General features: G+C 36.8%; 1 long non-coding RNA gene across 3 annotated transcripts; it reads left to right on the top strand.

Annotated features, from left to right (window-relative positions):
* Positions 1-193: 193 nt before the first annotated feature.
* Positions 194-16,325, top strand: LOC149651705 (uncharacterized). 3 transcript variants are annotated; one of them, XR_016371321.1, is made up of 4 exons: positions 194-322; positions 389-611; positions 15,702-15,791; positions 15,891-16,325. It is a non-coding gene; the product is annotated as an uncharacterized LOC149651705 (long non-coding RNA). The 3 variants fall into 3 exon arrangements; XR_016371320.1 differs by having other exon boundaries at positions 15,702-15,833; XR_016371319.1 differs by having other exon boundaries at positions 15,702-16,325.
* Positions 16,326-17,834: the final 1,509 nt, after the last annotated feature.

Here is a 17,834-nt window from a genome sequence, read left to right as displayed (position 1 = left end):
CCCCCCCCCCCGGATCGAAAAAAAAAAACTGCTTTTCTTTTCCCGTATTAAATAGAAAGTCCATGGTATAACCATCGGTTTGTAAAAGAGATTGAATTATTGTTTTATTTATATTTATTTTAAGTATATATGCTCATCAAATAACTTACTAAATTTGAAGGTATTGAAATAGGCCAGTTATATACCACTACGTAAGAGTTCATTATCAGCCCCGCTCTGAAGCTGCACCCCCATTGTTTTATCGGGACCCTACCCTAGAAACAGCGCATTAACGTCTTTATCGAGTTCAAACGTGTTTGATTTTGCGATGATGGATTTTACTGTAATTAGACCTAAGAAATATTAATTATTTCTTAATTTTATTTTAATCTGTTGATTTTAATTATAGAAATGTGGGAACGTCCAATGGATAATTTCATCAGAAGTGGAATTAGGCTACAATTTTACTCAGAATCTCTGTAAGCCTTGGTGTTGTATGCCTCGTAAACTGAAGATGTTGGTGGTCATCTTGGCATCATATCCCAGACAGACATATCTATCCTGGACCATGATGGATGGAATCACGGACAACAGACATCCATTGGAACGAGTGCCCATTTACTTGGTGCATGGTGAGCGTTTATTTTAATGTTTATTTTGGAAACGTGCCATTATTGGAGGGGGTCAAAGGTCAAATACATCTTACCGAGAGATTTAATAATCAACCCAATATGATGTCATCGTTAATTTTAAAGCAACTTATCATTCGGTGTGAGGTATTTTTGGTATGAATTGTGGGGCAATAAGTTGATATCTCGTGACGCGATTTCTCGAGAGCAATGTGTCTCTCTGATGGCGGCATTCCTCCGTGCCAAGACAATTAGTTCCTGGAGTCCTCGTTTTCGAATTAGCGAGCGCAATTTACTAATCGACTTTTTAGCGACAATGAAGGCCCCCTCCCTTTATCTCCTCCTCAACAAACCAAAAAAATGTCATGGCCAATGAAATGAAATGATGAGTTTCCAGAAAAATATTCCGGATTTTCGTTACTTCAAATTTCGCCAGTCTTTTTTTGGGCACGCGGAGGGAGGTCTTCTTGTACCATGGAGTATTTGAAAGATATGGAGACGTTAGCTGCTCGCCAAACAAAATTCAAATCTTCAACTCTAACCTGCGTTTTAGTTCATCGTTCCTTAATTGTTGGGTTAATTACAATTCTAAATGATTTACCAAGGCCCAGTCCGAAAAGCTTAAAATAGGTGCTGGAACGTTACTGGTGTCATTTTCTACTAATAATTAAGTTTATTAGGCTTAACAGCGCGTCCTAATTAGTTGCAGAACTATTTTCCTCCCAGAGACGGTACAACCGTACAACCCCTAAGTAACTCCCCATTTTATCAAGTACTGAAGAATTTGCGAAGGTTAGTTAATACCTGACCCAAGTCTAGGTCGCGTTAATTCATTTATGTTAGTTTATACATCCAGGGTTTTTTTGCAATACTCCTTGGCGTAGGGTATATCTTTCTGTCCAATGTAGTTGCTGTCGCGCGGTTGCTGGCATTGGTCCTAGCTGAGTTTGAGTGGCTCGTCTACCCGCCAAAGATCTCTTAATAAGCATAAAGAGAGCGACTAAATGAGGCGCTTCTTTTTTTAAGTGAAGCGAATAACTGCTTGAGCTCTATTAAAAAGCGTCTTGTCACGAGGGGGTAGAAGGGGGTGAGTAGAAGCGAATGCAATGCGTATTTTAGGGTTAGAAATCCTAGGAAGAAACCATTTGTCCCTCGTTAATTACTCTTAGTTCTTTTTCTTCTTCCTCAAAATGTTAAAAAGAGCGTCAAAACGATTCCTAGGAACGCTATAGCGAATATTCAACGAAGGTCGTAGGGAAAAAAACTTAACTTCCTAGGCCTAACGCTCTTTAAGAAACGATTAATTTTGGTAGGAAATGATTTTCTTCGCTTGTGTACGTATACTCAATGTCTCTGGTAATTGACGTTGAAATATGTACTTGAGTTAGCTCAATCAAGTTCTTTTCTCGAACCATGGGTACAATTACTCAATATACGATTAGTATTATTGGACAGGGACTATATGGGCTATGGAATTTCCAAAATGCGCCAACTTTTAACGGTTTCAAAGATGATTACAGTTGGTGGTGGCTTCTATGTGGAATTTTATTTAAGTTCAATTTTATCGAACACCTGCCTGCTTTTGAAACAAATTATGAAACTGTAGAGGTGACACTTGGAATAATCTTATCGTCATCGGTGTAAGGATGCGTGGAACTACGCGATTTGGGTCAGAGACGCTTCGACCCTGTTGACGTACAATTATTCACCTAGGTACCATAAATAAGGTTGCAAAATAACTATTCCATGTGTTAGCTCTATAGTTGCTCGATATCTATTAGCATTTCTCGTGCACACTGGTATGCGGGAAAGTATTTAGTTAGAGGTGACACTGGGAATCATCTTATCGTCACCGGTGTAAGGACGCATGCAACTTCGCGATTTGGGTCAGTACTTTGGTAGGCCCGAGACGCATTCGACCCTGTTGGAGTACAATCAATCACCTAGCTACCACATATATGGTTCTAAAGTAACTATTCCTTGTGTTAGATCTATAGTTTTTTGATATCTATTAGCATTTCCCATGCACACTGGTACGCGGGAAAGGTATTTAGTTTTTAATTTGGTCAATATGGGGATAGGGAATACCTTAAAACGTTACGTGAGACTGAAGTGTTTGTCTCTTTTCTGGGAATTTCACAGAGAGTTATAAATTAAATTAGTGTACACTAATTGAAAGCATATTCAGTATCTTTACGGGATACGGTGTGGGTTTGGCTTATCAACGGTTTCCTGGAATGCTATGATTAGATAAATTAAAACATTATGAATGAAGTGGCGGCGTTGTAACGACGCCTAGAAACAGGTGTTGTCATTTTCATCATTTTAGCCGCTAAAATCCCACGTTATTACACTAGTTTACGATACAAATAAACTATATTTTAAGGCTAAACGTCGCGAATAAACCGAATGTTGTTGCAATGGTAGCAAATTGGATATTTAGAGCCTATTTCACAGACAAGGCTGACACTTCTAAAGACTTTGACGGTACTGTCAAGTGACGTAGTCTCTACAAACGTTTATCATAACAAACCCCCACACACAATTCCATTTAAAAACTAGAGCTTTAAAAAATATGACGTCAGAAGAGCAACACTTTCTTTGAAAAAGTATTAAAATCCGTTGAAACTGAAATAAACTCAACAGAAAAACATAACCAGAAAAATCGAAGCCGATGATAGCATATATTAGCAATCTCCATTTAAAATGTATTTTCTAGCATAATCGCCTACGCATTGTCGGCTTTCGTTTGAAACACATTTTAAAATGCTTTTTTCTATGCATTTTTTTGATATTTGGAGACGACGTTATCGCCGGTAGCTGATAACTTAGGTGCAAAAGAAGTAGATAACCCAGACATTATCTACAAACGAATTAAGAGAATCACCCAAAATCTGAAACAACACTTTTCAGAAGTCTGGGGAAATTGTTTGAACACCCTCTTGTGTTAAGACCGAACATTGATGGGTATTTAGTCAGCAAAGACGTAAACTACAACAAGAACTTTGGTCCACATACTATCCGGATGTTACGTTTTAACCCGACACTGCGTCCCTCATTTTGAAAAGAGTCTCTTCTACAGTTAAACTGAATTTTCACCGCAGATATTTCAAATGTTCGGTTTGATCAATCCACGTGGTTTAAAAGTGGGTCGAAATAAAGAAGGTCTCGTGCGATAACTTCGGTATGAAATGATTTCTGCTACGATTTCTTATTATCAGTAGGTAAATTCTAAGATTAGGCTTAAGAATTACGTCACATTTTTGTTACCCCGCTTGCCTGTTTGAACACATCTTGGTTCATTCGTTGCAACGGCGCGATGGCTGTAAAATGTTTTTTAAGAATATGAGCTTAATTAACGTGACATCAATCCCATCCATGGTGGTTGGCTTTTTTTAAATGGATAATTGACTATAAGTACTTGAAAAGTTAAAAACGGAAGAACGTTCTTGAAGGGAGAGGGGGAATTAGAAAAAAAGGTAGGAAGTTTATGAATATTTTTTCATGGTTTGTTTCAAAGAAAACTCTGGCCTACGCTAAAATTATTTTAACTTGTTTTTCTTAAAGAATTACGAGAAAGCTAAAACGCTACACTGTTTATATAAGTGTACTTCAATATTCTGGTTAAAATTTGAATTTATAGTGATGGTTTCAACTGACCAAAATATTTGTTCGTATCTATGATAAACAATAGAGGGTGTTTCTGAGTTGTCTGTCGTGTTCTTAGGGTAAAGTGTCTAAGAACATGCATCGGGTCTACAACAAATCAAAGTCCTGACTGACTGATAATCAACGTCCAGCCCAAATCGCTTGGCCTAGAAGGCTGAAAATTTGCAAGAACGTTACTCATAAGTAGTCGGCGCGTACTAAGAAAGATTTTTCCAATCCGCCGCCATCTTAATAAATGGCGCCCAGAAATGTAAAAAATCTTCTCTATGCAGCAAAGTCCGCGCGTTCCAACCGATTTCACAAATATTTAGTACACTGATTTCCTTTAACGCATAGACAGGCTGAATGGTCTTTCGGGTTTTATTTGTTGCCATCTTTTTAAATGGCGGCCAGAAATTTAAAAACCCTTCTTTATGGAATAATGTCCGCGTGAAAAGTATTAAAAAATGTCCCGACGGGCTGACGGGCAACGCCGAGGGCCTTCGCTCCTAGGGTGCTACAAAAAGTATTAATCATCAGCAAAATCTACCCATTCTTAAATCATTTTGATGGAAGTTCTTATTACACGCGAGCGACGCCGCGGGTAACAGCTAGTTTAGTTATACGGAGACATGTACACCCCAAACATTGATTGGTCCCTAGTTTTGGGTGACTCTTACCACTCGGTTTGACCACAATACACCCTTTAATCTACGACAGACTTATCAGAAACAACCTGCGCGGAAACCTTATTGACACGATTGCATCCCATCAGTAATCTTGAACTAAGAAAATGAAATGAGTTGATTAATTTTGCAGTCTATACTTTGCATTTGAAATAAATAAATTTCAAGTGAAATTTTAAATTGCGTAGCCAGCTAGAATCCTTAGAAAAAATCTTTTAAAACCAACACAAATTGGTTGAAAAGCCATCATCACTCTGTAAAATAAATAAAAATGAAAAGGTGGAACGTATACGTCGGTCCCAAAGGAAACTCGTACATAAACCAGATAAGCTTAGCTTTTGTCGGCATTAATTTTTGGTTCATTTTGAGCAACACTTAATTTATTATCTCAACTCCATTTCGCTTTAATCCTATATAGAGTGTGTGTGCCTACACTGCCTAGACTCTGGGAGAAGAGTTTTCTTATGGAATTAGCGTATATATTACCAGAAGTGTATAATACTTCTCTTCGAGAGAAGTGTACGAAGGGTAATTGTAACACGTTTCTTGCCAACCAACATCCCATAACATTTGTTATAGCAAGGTTACTTAAACAGAATAACGTATAAACGCGATACATAGTTCCCTCATCATTACTCTATTAGCCCTTTAAAGGCCGAATTCCAACGAAAATGGTTCTAGCGAACTTGAAACCGAGCATAGAGACTAACAATGGAGCGACCGTGCCGATTTTCGAATCCCCTCTGGGGCAAAAGATGGAAGGGTTCTAGCTAACTGAAAGTCGTGCAATGTGGTTCTAGCGAACTGAAGATGAACAATAGAGAATTTCCTTCAGAGGAAAGCAAACATTTGGGAGGAAAAAATGATTTCTATTGTTTATCTTCTGTTCGCTAGAACCACATATAGCACGGCTTTCAATTAGTTAGAACCCTTCCAACCTTTGCCCCAGCCGAGATTCGAAAATCGGCACGGTCACTTTATTGTTAGTCTCGATGCTCGGTTTTCATTTCGCTAGAACTCTTTTCGATGGAAGTCGGACTTTAACAATTTTCCAAGGCTCCCTTGTGGATTTTTGTCCTTACTGAGGATTTAGTATACTAAACAGTTATAGAATTCACCCTGCACGGTGCGATACCCATCTGAAGTTTGAACGGGAGAGCAAACGAAAAATCATGTTATGTTACATAACTAAAGTGTATTAAGAGGATACGCAGAGTGTCATCCTTCCTCAATTATCCCCTTCTGATATTACGTTATGTAATGTTATTTTAGCACGAAGCCTATAGGCGGTGAGACGCTATAGTTAAAGGCAGCTCGATAACTGAAGACGTTCGCGGGGTTGTTTATGAAAACAAATTTTAAAAAGAGATAGGAGACCAAGTTACAGACCTGACGGCGCTCTCGGCCTTAAAAACCATACCTCACCAACCAGCATCGTTCTCGAGTCCCCGAAAGTTTTCCCAAAGTCTTTTAATAGAAATGACGGAAGTTTTTCGGGAGCGTATACATATTAGACCCACCCACGTTTAAGTAATAACCTATAGACTATTAGTAAACAGGTGCATTTGCATAAAAATTGCTCCACAATCTTTTAAGACTTGAAATATTTCGGTAAACCTTGAAATTTTTCGTGTAAGTGCATGCGTGGTTCTGGGCAAGGTTTATTTGTATTAGAACTTCAAAACTTATACGGAAGTATCTGCAGACCACTTCAGTTAATATACTATAAAACACCACGTGGTATAGTTAGACACAATTGAGCATTTAAATACTAAACTTAAATATATCCGCTTAATTCTTCCATGATTACCAGTGATAATAAATATTTGGCGTTACAATAATCAGCTAGGGCTCGAATAAATAAACATTGAAGTGTCATAAATTTAGTTTCGTGTGAGGTATGCGAATTTCCTTCGTGTACATGGTAGCCCTGTTTGTTTTCTTTTCAACGATGCTAATTACTTGTTCGTACAACAATTAGTGTACGAGAAATGAGCAAATTCGTCAAACGGTATCTTTCATATCATACCATTCCTTAATTGTTGACCGTTGTTCAATGAATTGGGGTCTGAACTAGCTACCAATTAAAATAAAACATCCCATATAGAAAATACGTATTTTTTCACCGATCATTCAAAATAACTCTTTGAATTGAATTAAAGTTTATTAGTATAAAATTCCATAGAATCAAAGAAAAAATATTTTAGCGTTAACCTTCCCGAAATTCATCGTAATTATTTCACCGAATTGGAATGTGGCTTAGCGTTTTTCGCAACAATTTTCATTTGACATACCAGACAGAACCTCGATTCTATAGTTTTGAGCCTTCATCCTTGTCAGTCAAGTTAAAACTATTTTACTTGGAAATTGTAACCCCCTTTTGCCCCTCTAACTAAAACCGTACGTACGTTCGTATATATTAACATAGAACACGTGACTTTAGTCTAATTATCTGACACTAAAGAAGCCGCGCGTTCGTTCGCGCTCCAGGACCGGGAAGAAATGTACTGAGCTGCTGCGTCTTTTTTTTTGTGTTTCCTGGAATCGGATATTCGGGACTGTTTTCGCATCCAAAAAAATACCCCTATAGCTCTTTGAAACTTGGGTTGGCTCCATTAGTTTGATTAAATTTCGTTTCGTAAAAGCGTAAGATGTCTTAAAAATGAACTGTATTAACTCAAAATTATCATATGTTCATTATTCCTAAGTCATAACTAAGATCTAGAGAAGCATAGTAAAACTCTACCTTGCCTTTAGGTTTTCGGCGCCTGCACTGTAGATTTTTGTGTCTACACTGAATTCTTGACGTTCTGCGATGATACTTTGTAATATGGGAGGAGCTTGTATTGTTTACGTCACCATGACCCGCTTACATCTTGAAGTATTATCCTTATACTGTCGAGTCGGGGACGGAAACAATCCCTGTGTCGCGTGCATTTATTCCCTGCCTCTAACTCGAGATAGGTCCTTGACGTTCTGCGATGATACTTTGAAATATGGGAGTAGCTTGTATTGTTTACGTCACCATGACCCGCCTACATCTTGAAGTATCATCCTTATACTGTCGAGTCGGGGAGGGGAACCATCCCTGTGTTGCTTGCACTTATTCCCTGTCTCCTGGGTTAGATTTTCATCAGCATCTCTTTTGCAGATTATAACATCTTGCTAGTTTGTTTCTGCTTTTTAACAGCCCAATTTTGAGCTAAGCCTAACAAAATTTACTCACGTAAAGTTTATGTTATTTACACAATCTTTGTATTAGCTGACAAGGATGGGAGTTGGGTTGCTTGAGTTGACGCTAAAAAGGGTTGAAAATAGTTATTCTGTAGCTATTCGGTCTTGTTTTCTATCTCTCTCTCTTTGAAAATGTCTTCAACTATAAAGGGAAAGCCGGTATTGTCCCGAGTTTGGTACCATGGGATGTGTATGTTACGCCTTTTGTACGAAGTTCTGGAAAGTGGCTGTGTTTATTGACACCGGCTTTCAACGCTGCCCAATTAGAATTGAACGTGGGGTTCGTAAGCCGATGTCATCTCGGCATTGTACAATGTTTGCTAGAAGCTCGTTGTATGAAGTGGGCAATAACAATTGGCGTGTTCGTAATTTGGCCAACTATTTAAGTCAAAATGCAAACGGAACTTCTAGAAGTAAACATGAGTTCACAGTTCACAGAAGGTTATACTGAACACTCTCACAATGACATTTCTAAAATTTAGTTATTATAATTTATGAACGTCTGACAGTATTTTTGTCCACCTGCGTATTGAACAGTAACCTTACAATTACTTGTCAGTTACTTCTGTCACACGTGCCAATGTTCTGGAGGTAACCATTGACCTTTGACAATAAGAAAAGATGACTTAAAATGTTTTTCAAAAGCTTGACCTCCCATTGCCTAAAACCTTACCATTAACGGTACTATTGTCACCTCAAAAGGTAAACCCTGTTCTGTGTGTGGTATTTACTTAGTTTTATAACCCCTTTTAGCTTTGGAATTTGGAAGGGACAGCTAGAAATGTTTGAAATAGTTTTAGAAGAAATCCAAACCTTCTTAAAATCGATAGAATGTTTCGTTAGTCATTTTGCGCGGAACAACTTTATAGGTACCGTAAGTACATTGCTATAATTTCCTTAACATAGTAACCTTAACTTAGTAACCTATATTACTTTCTTGGTAATTGTCTTTGCGTTAGTTACCTCGTTAAAATATTCAAAGTTCCAGACGAGACCCTGTGGAATGCCATGAAAAAGAAAAAAAAAGGAAAAAATTCCACTAGGTTAGTAAGTTAGACTGATGATGTTGTAGAGTGTACATAGGCCATTTGCGCGGTTGCTTGGTGACGTGACGTAGTTCTTTCCTACGTCATTACAATTTTATAGCCTCTGGTTTTGACAGCCATGATGTTCCGTGTTCATTAGTGTTATCTATTAATTGCATAGATATATTAAGTAAATATAAATCTAATGAGCAGATAAATATGCCAGGATCTGATTTTTTTGTTGCGTTTCTTTTTCGTCCGCCATTTGATGATCCCTACAGCATTACCCAGTTATTTGAGGGTGTATTTATATCCACGTTATCTGCCGCCACTGACTCCCACCTTAACAGCGTCTACATACATCAGTCTGCTAGGCCTAAATCTTTTACTCTCAAAAACCAATTTTGAAACTTCCAACTTTTCTTTTTGGTTTTTTTTTGTTTTAACCAAAAAGGAAGGTCGTTTAAGGCCATCGCGTAAATACCGAAACCGAAGCGAGACTTGGAACATTACGTTATCTCCATGCGAAATAGGTTTCGCTTTTTTTTTTTGTACAGCAGAAAACGAAGACAACCCGTGAAACCTACGCGTTACCGGTGTCCGATTAGAGGAAAGAAGAAAAAACCCCGCGCGTTTTCTTACTTTTTGACAAAAATGTTTCTCTGTCGACAAATATCAAAATTGTTCATAGTTGGTTCGAAATTGGTTTCTGAACTTTTATTATAAATTTAGCCGGATCTATATAAAATGTGACACGTTGACAGGGTCGTCGAGAGAATTCGTGGGCCCGGGGAAATTGAGGAAATTGAGAGCCCTTATCAAGACTCGCGGCCAGGGCCCCTAGTAGGTACGGGCCCCGGGAAAGCTGACTGAATTGTCCCCCACTCTCGACGGCCCTGCACGATGTTGAACAATTGCTATGGCTCAAAGGTCAGAGAAAATGCGTAGAGTGAAGAGATATGTTTATAAATGGCATCACGGCAGATTTCCAAATGTCCAAAGTTCTACATCAATACATAGTTTACACGCAAGGAGAGTTCATACCATTTGCACAAGGAGACCAGGCAACTTAGAGTGTAAAATAGCAGACGATTTTACGCTCTAAGTCGCTTGGTCTCCTTATGTATTGGCATTTTGTTAAAAGACATTTTCAGCAATTAACAATAAAATAACCAGAGTCCCGTAGATTAAAATAAGGATAGCTTTTAACCGTCCAAAATTGTTCTTTGGTTTTTCCTGGACTCGTGTCAGTATTTATTTCTATACTTTGAGGTAGATTGGTCTTCGATACACTTGGTCTTGAATAAGTTTCCCCTATACTGAATCAACTTGTTCGTAGTTATTTTTTGCGGCATTTCTGGCGCGGGTTGACCCCTAATTTCTAGAAAATCATCATGATACGCCCTATGTCGGTAGACGTAGGCTTCCGCGGCGCGGTTACGTAATTCATTCCCCCCATTCAGTTTTGTATTTTTTTTATATAACGAAGAGAAGAATAGCCCGGGTCGCGTTACTCGGATTCCAAAAATGAACTTCTTAAATAATTATTTTTGGCCCACCCTGAATTTTTTTTACAAGCGAAACAAAAGGCAATCTCTCTCTCCCTTCTTCTTCTAACCAAAACGGGGAATTTTCTGAATATTTTGAGTGAAAGAGAAGATTGTCTATCGTTTTTTTTTGTAATTGTTTCATGAATGTTCATGCAGTGAACGCCTTTTAAAAAAAACACGCGTTTTAAAATTTAAGAACTGGTTATATTAGCCTGATCTTGTCGAGAAACGTCTGATTGAATTGAATTGAATTTTTCCAAAACTTTTAAAGCGAAGAATATTTATATCTGAAAACATTTAATAAGGCAATTTAGACAGACCACAGATAGAGCCTGGTGTGTTGACCAACTTGGTTTCTTCAAACGAAACATTGATGGGTATGTTCACAACAAAAGACGTGTAAATAAAGATGCCTTCAAACAAACCGACCAAATTTGGTACAGGACTCTTAGCTTTGATCCAAAGACAATAGCTTTGGCTTCAAATAACGCTGACCAAATTTGGTAGACTGGTATCGTTGCAGTCCTAAGTCTATATTAAGCAAACGATACTGCCTAACCTACCCCCTTCCGAAAAGTGTAAATAAACCTTAAAATTTGAATTTTGGGAACTGCATGATGATGGGAAAATGTGAGTAGTACTTTGTTCTCCAATCACACTGACACAAATCTAGATAACTTTCTTATATCTATGTCTGTGATTATCTAACCCTTTTCTTTACATGCCACGTGACGTCACTAAAAGAAAAGTAAAAAAAGAAAGATGTACATATATTTTTCAAAACGATTTAAAAGCGTTCCTTAAATTTAAAAGACCATTAGCAGTACATCAAGCTTAGCGCGAAAGTCATCCCTTTCATTAAGGGACGATTGAAATTTCTAACTCTGCTATAAACAATGACGGTATTCATATAAGAGTTGTAATGAGATATTGTGTAAAATCTTCTCACTGCTTCTTCTGCTTCTGCATGGTTGTGTGTCCGATATTTTAAGATTTTCGCGCGTTTCTCTCTCTCTCTCTCTCACTCTCTCTTTCACTCTCTCTCTCACTCCCTCTCTCTCTCTCTCTCTCTCTCTCTCTCTAGATCTCTCTTCTTAGGCCTAGATCTTCTTCTTTTATTTAAAAGTCTGCGACGAACGGTTGAGATAAAAAATGACTTTCTGAATCTTTTCCGAGTCCTGGCTGGGAATGAAGCGGAGGGCCTCCGTTTTGGAGGATGAAGAGCAATGGGAAGATGCTAGGAGCGATCCCTCGTTTTTTAGTCAGGGGGATGGGGATGTTTCCCGCCTTTTTACTCCCGAGGAGAAGAGAGAGAGAGATGTATATTAGAGAGAAAAAGGGATAGAGAGAGAGAGAGAGAGAGAAAGAAAAAAAATTGTTTAGTCTGTTGCTCGACTGGATGGAGAAGAAATCTTTTTAAGCCTAACGTCTTTGCCAGAAACAATATTCCGAAGGTCCTTGGAAAGAAATTAGACTTTAAAGTCGTATATTCTCGCTGCAATCTCACTCGTTCCCTGTTCGGAGCAGGCGTTCCCTGGTTTTTAAGAAGAGAAGGGGGCCTGATATAACGTTTGGTTGGCTTTGGTTCAAAACATTTTTTTTTCTTCTTAACTTCCTTTTTCTTTTGATGGTTGGTTAGTTCAACTACCCGCGTCTGCGTGATTTCCAAAATCGTCATAAATTTAACTAGAGATTTTCTTAAATTACTTAAGATGAGTGAGATAAAGTAACATTGTTACTTTAAAGTAAATTTTTTATTCGTTTATATTAAGGTTATTGATTGTTTTGATAATTTTATTTCCTTATGGTGTATTGCCAAATCATTATTTACATAAGAGCCTCATATTATTAAATTTTTTTCCTTAAATCGGAGCCTTATTTTATTGGTAAACTTTCATTAAATCAGAGCCTTATTTTATTGGGAAACATTCATTAAATCAGAGCCTTATTTTATTGGGAAACATTCATTAGATCAGAGCCTTAATTTTATTGGTAAACATTCCTTAAATCAGAGCCTTAATTTTATTGGTAAACATTCCTTAAATCAGAGCCTTAATTTTATTGGTAAACATTCCTTAAATCAGAGCCTTAATTTTATTGGTAAACATTCCTTAAATCAGAGCCTTAATTTTATTGGTAAGCATTCCTTAAATCAGAGCCTTAATTTTATTGGTAAGCATTCCTTAAATCAGAGCCTTAATTTTATTGGTAAGCATTCCTTAAATCAGAGCCTTAATTTTATTGGTAAGCATTCCTTAAATCAGAGCCTTAATTTTATTGGTAAGCATTCCTTAAATCAGAGCCTTAATTTTATTGGTAAACATTCCTTAAATCAGAGCCTTAATTTTATTGGTAAACATTCCTTAAATCAGAGCCTTAATTTTATTGGTAAACATTCCTTAAATCAGAGCCTTAATTTTATTGGTAAACATTCCTTAAATCAGAGCCTTAATTTTATTGGTAAACATTCCTTAAATCAGAGCCTTAATTTTATTGGTAAACATTCCTTAAATCAGAGCCTTAATTTTATTGGTAAACATTCCTTAAATCAGAGCCTTAATTTTATTGGTAAACATTCCTTAAATCAGAGCCTTAATTTTATTGGTAAACATTCCTTAAATCAGAGCCTTAATTTTATTGGTAAACATTCCTTAAATCAGAGCCTTAATTTTATTGGTAAACATTCCTTAAATCAGAGCCTTATTTCATTGGAAATCATTCTTTAAATCAAACCCTTCAATATTTATACAGATAACGCAATCAAGGGAAGGTCAATACCTTTTAAAATTAAACTTATTTAAAGAATAAATTAGTAATATCACGTAATAAAAATCCTCCCATTTAAAGATGAGGCGTAGACTAATTTACATTTTTTTTATTTTATTAAATGTATATAATATAATATAAAAATGATTCATATTTCGACGCGACTAAAAACAGAAGAAATGCATGCCCTTTTCATACCCTATTGTTTTCAAAACGATCTGGTCTATAATGTAGCTAGGTTTATTTCGGGGCACTTTCGAGGGGCTACTCACTATTACAATTGAATTCCTCTTAAGGTTGGGTTTAAATTGAGTCAATTATTCGTCGTGATTACCCCCCTGAGGGCGCTCATCTCACTTTCATTATTTCCTTTGGCACGATCTTCAATTTAAAGAAAAACTACTTGGGTAATTAAGAAAGCACTAACGAGCTATTCTTCTTTTAAATATCATTAATTATTTCTCCCTCGCACGCGACTAGCTCTCTCAATTTCGCTACGCTTCTATAAAAACTGATTTTATTTTTATTAGAAAATAAAGTCTAACTCTAACCATCTTGGAAATTGGCCCAAATCCCATTTGGGGGAAAAAAATGATTGTTTTAGTTTTAAAAAGAAATATTTAAATAAACTTTAAGGTAATTATATTTTAAAATATTCCAGTATTTATTCAAGATAATATGAGTTGAATTTATTTATTTTAAATGCATTCGGTAATTTGATTTTGTCATTATTATTATTATTATTATTATGAATCTGGAATTAAAAAAAATAAATAAATTAAAAATACCATCAGCCTTATTATAAATATTTAAATGTTTCCGTTTAATACCGTATAAAACATTTAAATATTTAAATTTTTTAATCTGATGCTGGTTCTTAATTATTGCTAATTTTGAGAAAAAAAATATTAAAATTAAAATTCTTAAATATATATAATTGAAACTTCTAATATACTGGACAACTCGCATGCGAAATTGATAAACTGAAACTAATTTTGCGGGGACGTTAATTAATAATTAATCTTAAGTAAGAAATAGTTAATTTACGTTTGCGCGGCCATCTTGGAAAATTGCGGCGAAAAATGCAAAAACCCCTTATTACGTAATAACGTTCGTATATTTCAAATAATTCGACTGATTACGAAAATGGTTTAATAATCATTAAACATTTCAATTCTTACTTTTAAGTAATAGGTGCTCATTAAGAAATAGTTAATTTAAATTCGCGGCCATCTTGAAAAATGGCGGCATAAGCCATAATTACGTAATAACGTCCATATATTTTGAAATAATTCGACTGATTACGAAAATGGTTAAATAATCATTTAACATTTCAATTCTTACTTTTAAGTAATAGGTGCTCATTAAGAAATAGTTTAATTTAAATTCGCGGCCATCTTGAAAAATGACGGCGAAAACCATAATTACATAATAACGTCCATATATTTGATTATGAAACTTGTTAAATAATTTTTTACCATTTTAATACTAGACTTTCCTTCCCATACTGGAATTCCAATAAATCTCTAAAACATACTTAAACGTACTTACTTTTAAAATCAAATCCGAGCATCCGACCAATTTAATCGAATAATGTTATGTAAATAGAAATAGAGCGTGAATAGATCGAAAGAGGCATCTATATACAAGAAAAATACACAGACACATACAAAAGTTTTTCATTACGTAAATATTTATCCCAAGTTTTATTCCAAATAAATTTTCTCATCCCGCTAAACGTCCCCAAAATCTTTCCCAAAGTTCCTCTAGAATCTGAAACGATTTCACCAGCATACAGTGTATAGCTCCTTGGTATATATATATATATATACGTAACATGGCCTACCTACTTAGCCTAGAATTTACAAGATTAACCTTAGTGATATGAGGATAGCAAAAGACAGCGCTCTCAATTAGACGTTTTAAGCATGCTAGCTCGATTCTCTAAAAAGGAATTTACTGTTTATTCACCCGAATATTAACCAGAAGGGGTTGTAATTATATCTATTTACAGTCAAGGGGAGTGGCTTTGGAAACCTTTATTGGGATATTTCTTTGTTAATTTAAATATTTTTAATAGATGTTGTAGTTGGACGTATTTTTAATTAAAAGGAATTTTAATGATTTACCAGCCTCCAAATGAAATTGTGTCGATTAGATAATTAATTTAAATATATTTTTCAGGCCAAGATTGTCTACACGTTGTTGAAGAAGGCTTCTCGCTGTTCCTGAAGTAGTTAGTAATTGTACGACGACTCATCCAGTTAAAACGAAGTATTTTTCGGAAGAAAATAATATCTAGAAAAGTGGGAAGAGGTATAAAATTCGCAGCGCTTCATCCCAGTATTCTCTCTCTCTCTCTTTCTCTCTCAGCTGTGTCGAGTCTGAGCAGCACCAACTATACAGGCGAAACAGCTCTGACGACGATCTTTCCTCTCGAGCTGAGCTGAATCTCTCACTCTTATCCAGTCCAAATAGAAGTTAGACCGCACTTGGAGAGGTTCTCCGGTTCGCTTCTCCGTAGTGTTGGATCTTCTATCTTGTACCATCGCTGGCGCGTTTCACTATATCGTAAAAGCGACGTTTTCGCGCTGTACTAATTGACATATCGCGTATCGTCTTTCGTATTACGATCTAAGTTCGGGAATTGGTTCTCGTAAAGTTGGAGATATGTTAGCGCCGTCGTCTTGACGTTTGTCGCTTAAGTTCAACGAAAATCTAGGGCTTCCCCCGGCAAACATGCTTTGGCGGGGGAACTTGATAACCCTCGTTCATCATCGGCGGTAACCCAGAATCGTCTAATAATGAGGATCGAAAGGACAAAATTCAACCCGGCCTTTGTTGGCCGAATACTAGGTCCCTTGTTGGCTACCGTCTTCGGGATGCTTTGTTGGCAACCCAGGATGACGCGCGCGATAGGCGCGGAGCAGTGTCTAACGGACCCTGATTTGGACCCGGCTTCCAAAGCGGTCCTGTCACCGGTGGTCATCTTGGCCAAATTGGAGAACGTGGTAGCTTCGGCGGAAAACGCCAATCTTTTCGTGGCAACTTTTCGTCTACAGAAAACTTTCAAATCGAACGATTTACCGAAGAATCATTGGAAGAAGAAGGAGATAGTGACTGTGACTTTCTACAATTCGAGCTTGGGTTACGCGAACTCGAGGAACCACGGTAAGACGAAACCTGGGCCGAATAAGAGGGACAGAAGACCGACGTCGAGAAGTTTCGAGTCGGGTTCGTCGTCGATATGCGCGGTATCTGTGCGCGTGTTACGACAGAACCAGCGGTATTTGGTGTACGCCAGGACGGGCGCGGACCTGGCCCAGGGCGCGCCGAGGACTTCGTTGGTGGCAATTGGAACCCCCGACCAGGCCTCATCACCATCTAGTCGAGCCGTTAGGAAAGCCGTCTGCCAGGGTTGCAGTGAGTACACCTTTTCTGACTTTTATTTTTTTTCTTTCACTCTCTTCAATCTATCTACGAATATCTCGTCCCATGGATTTACATCTTCAAGGACGAGATCATTAGATTTTTTTTAATAATATTTCTATAACCATCTTTATATTGAAAGATGTACGCGTTATTTGGTCACATTTTTGTTGTGGTAAAATATACGATTTGATGTAGAAAGGCTCGTAGCAAGGGGTTGATTCATTTTGGCAACATTAAGGGGCTATGAGTTTTACAAACACCAGGCTAATATTAACAACAATGCTTGAATTAGTGATATTGAAATCGATAACAATTTTTAAACGCGTAAACAGTACCCAAATATCTGCAAAATCAATTAAACTAGGTCACTTATTTTGCAGTTATTTCAATTTAAATACAAACCCCTGGAAACAACTTTAAATGCACGCGCGTTTATAAGTATCCAATTTTCAGGCAGTTACGAATCCGCGATGTTTTAAACAGACACCCTTTGAATATAGAGAAAAACCCATGGGGGTTATTGCCCTATAAAACATTATCATTACCTTGAGTAATATAATTATAATTACACCAATCTAAGAAAAGACAAAAAAATATAGGTAATAACAGCCTTAAATACATGAAGCATAAATTAAATCAAAGGGTAATTAGTTACAACATTTAGAAAGCGTGTCTCGTTGCACGCGTATGTCAAACAAAAAAGAAACAAAAAATGAAGCAAGCCCATCATGAGAAATTTCAATCTTAATTTTTATTCATTTTTTATTTTTAAAGATACGCGTTCCCCAAATATAAACCATGAATATATTTAATTTATCCATGAAAATATAACTCGGTATCCTTCAATTGGTGATTTGTAAAATGGTACAAGGTCAATTTTACTCG

Source organism: Phalangium opilio, unplaced genomic scaffold (genome assembly GCF_054372755.1).
Source record: "Phalangium opilio isolate 3A_F unplaced genomic scaffold, DU_Popi_V2 ptg000082l_1, whole genome shotgun sequence".
Classification (NCBI taxonomy): Eukaryota; Metazoa; Arthropoda; class Arachnida; order Opiliones; family Phalangiidae; genus Phalangium; species Phalangium opilio.
The sequence above is the reverse complement of the archived record's forward strand: the minus strand, read 5'-3'. Positions and strand labels throughout refer to the sequence as shown.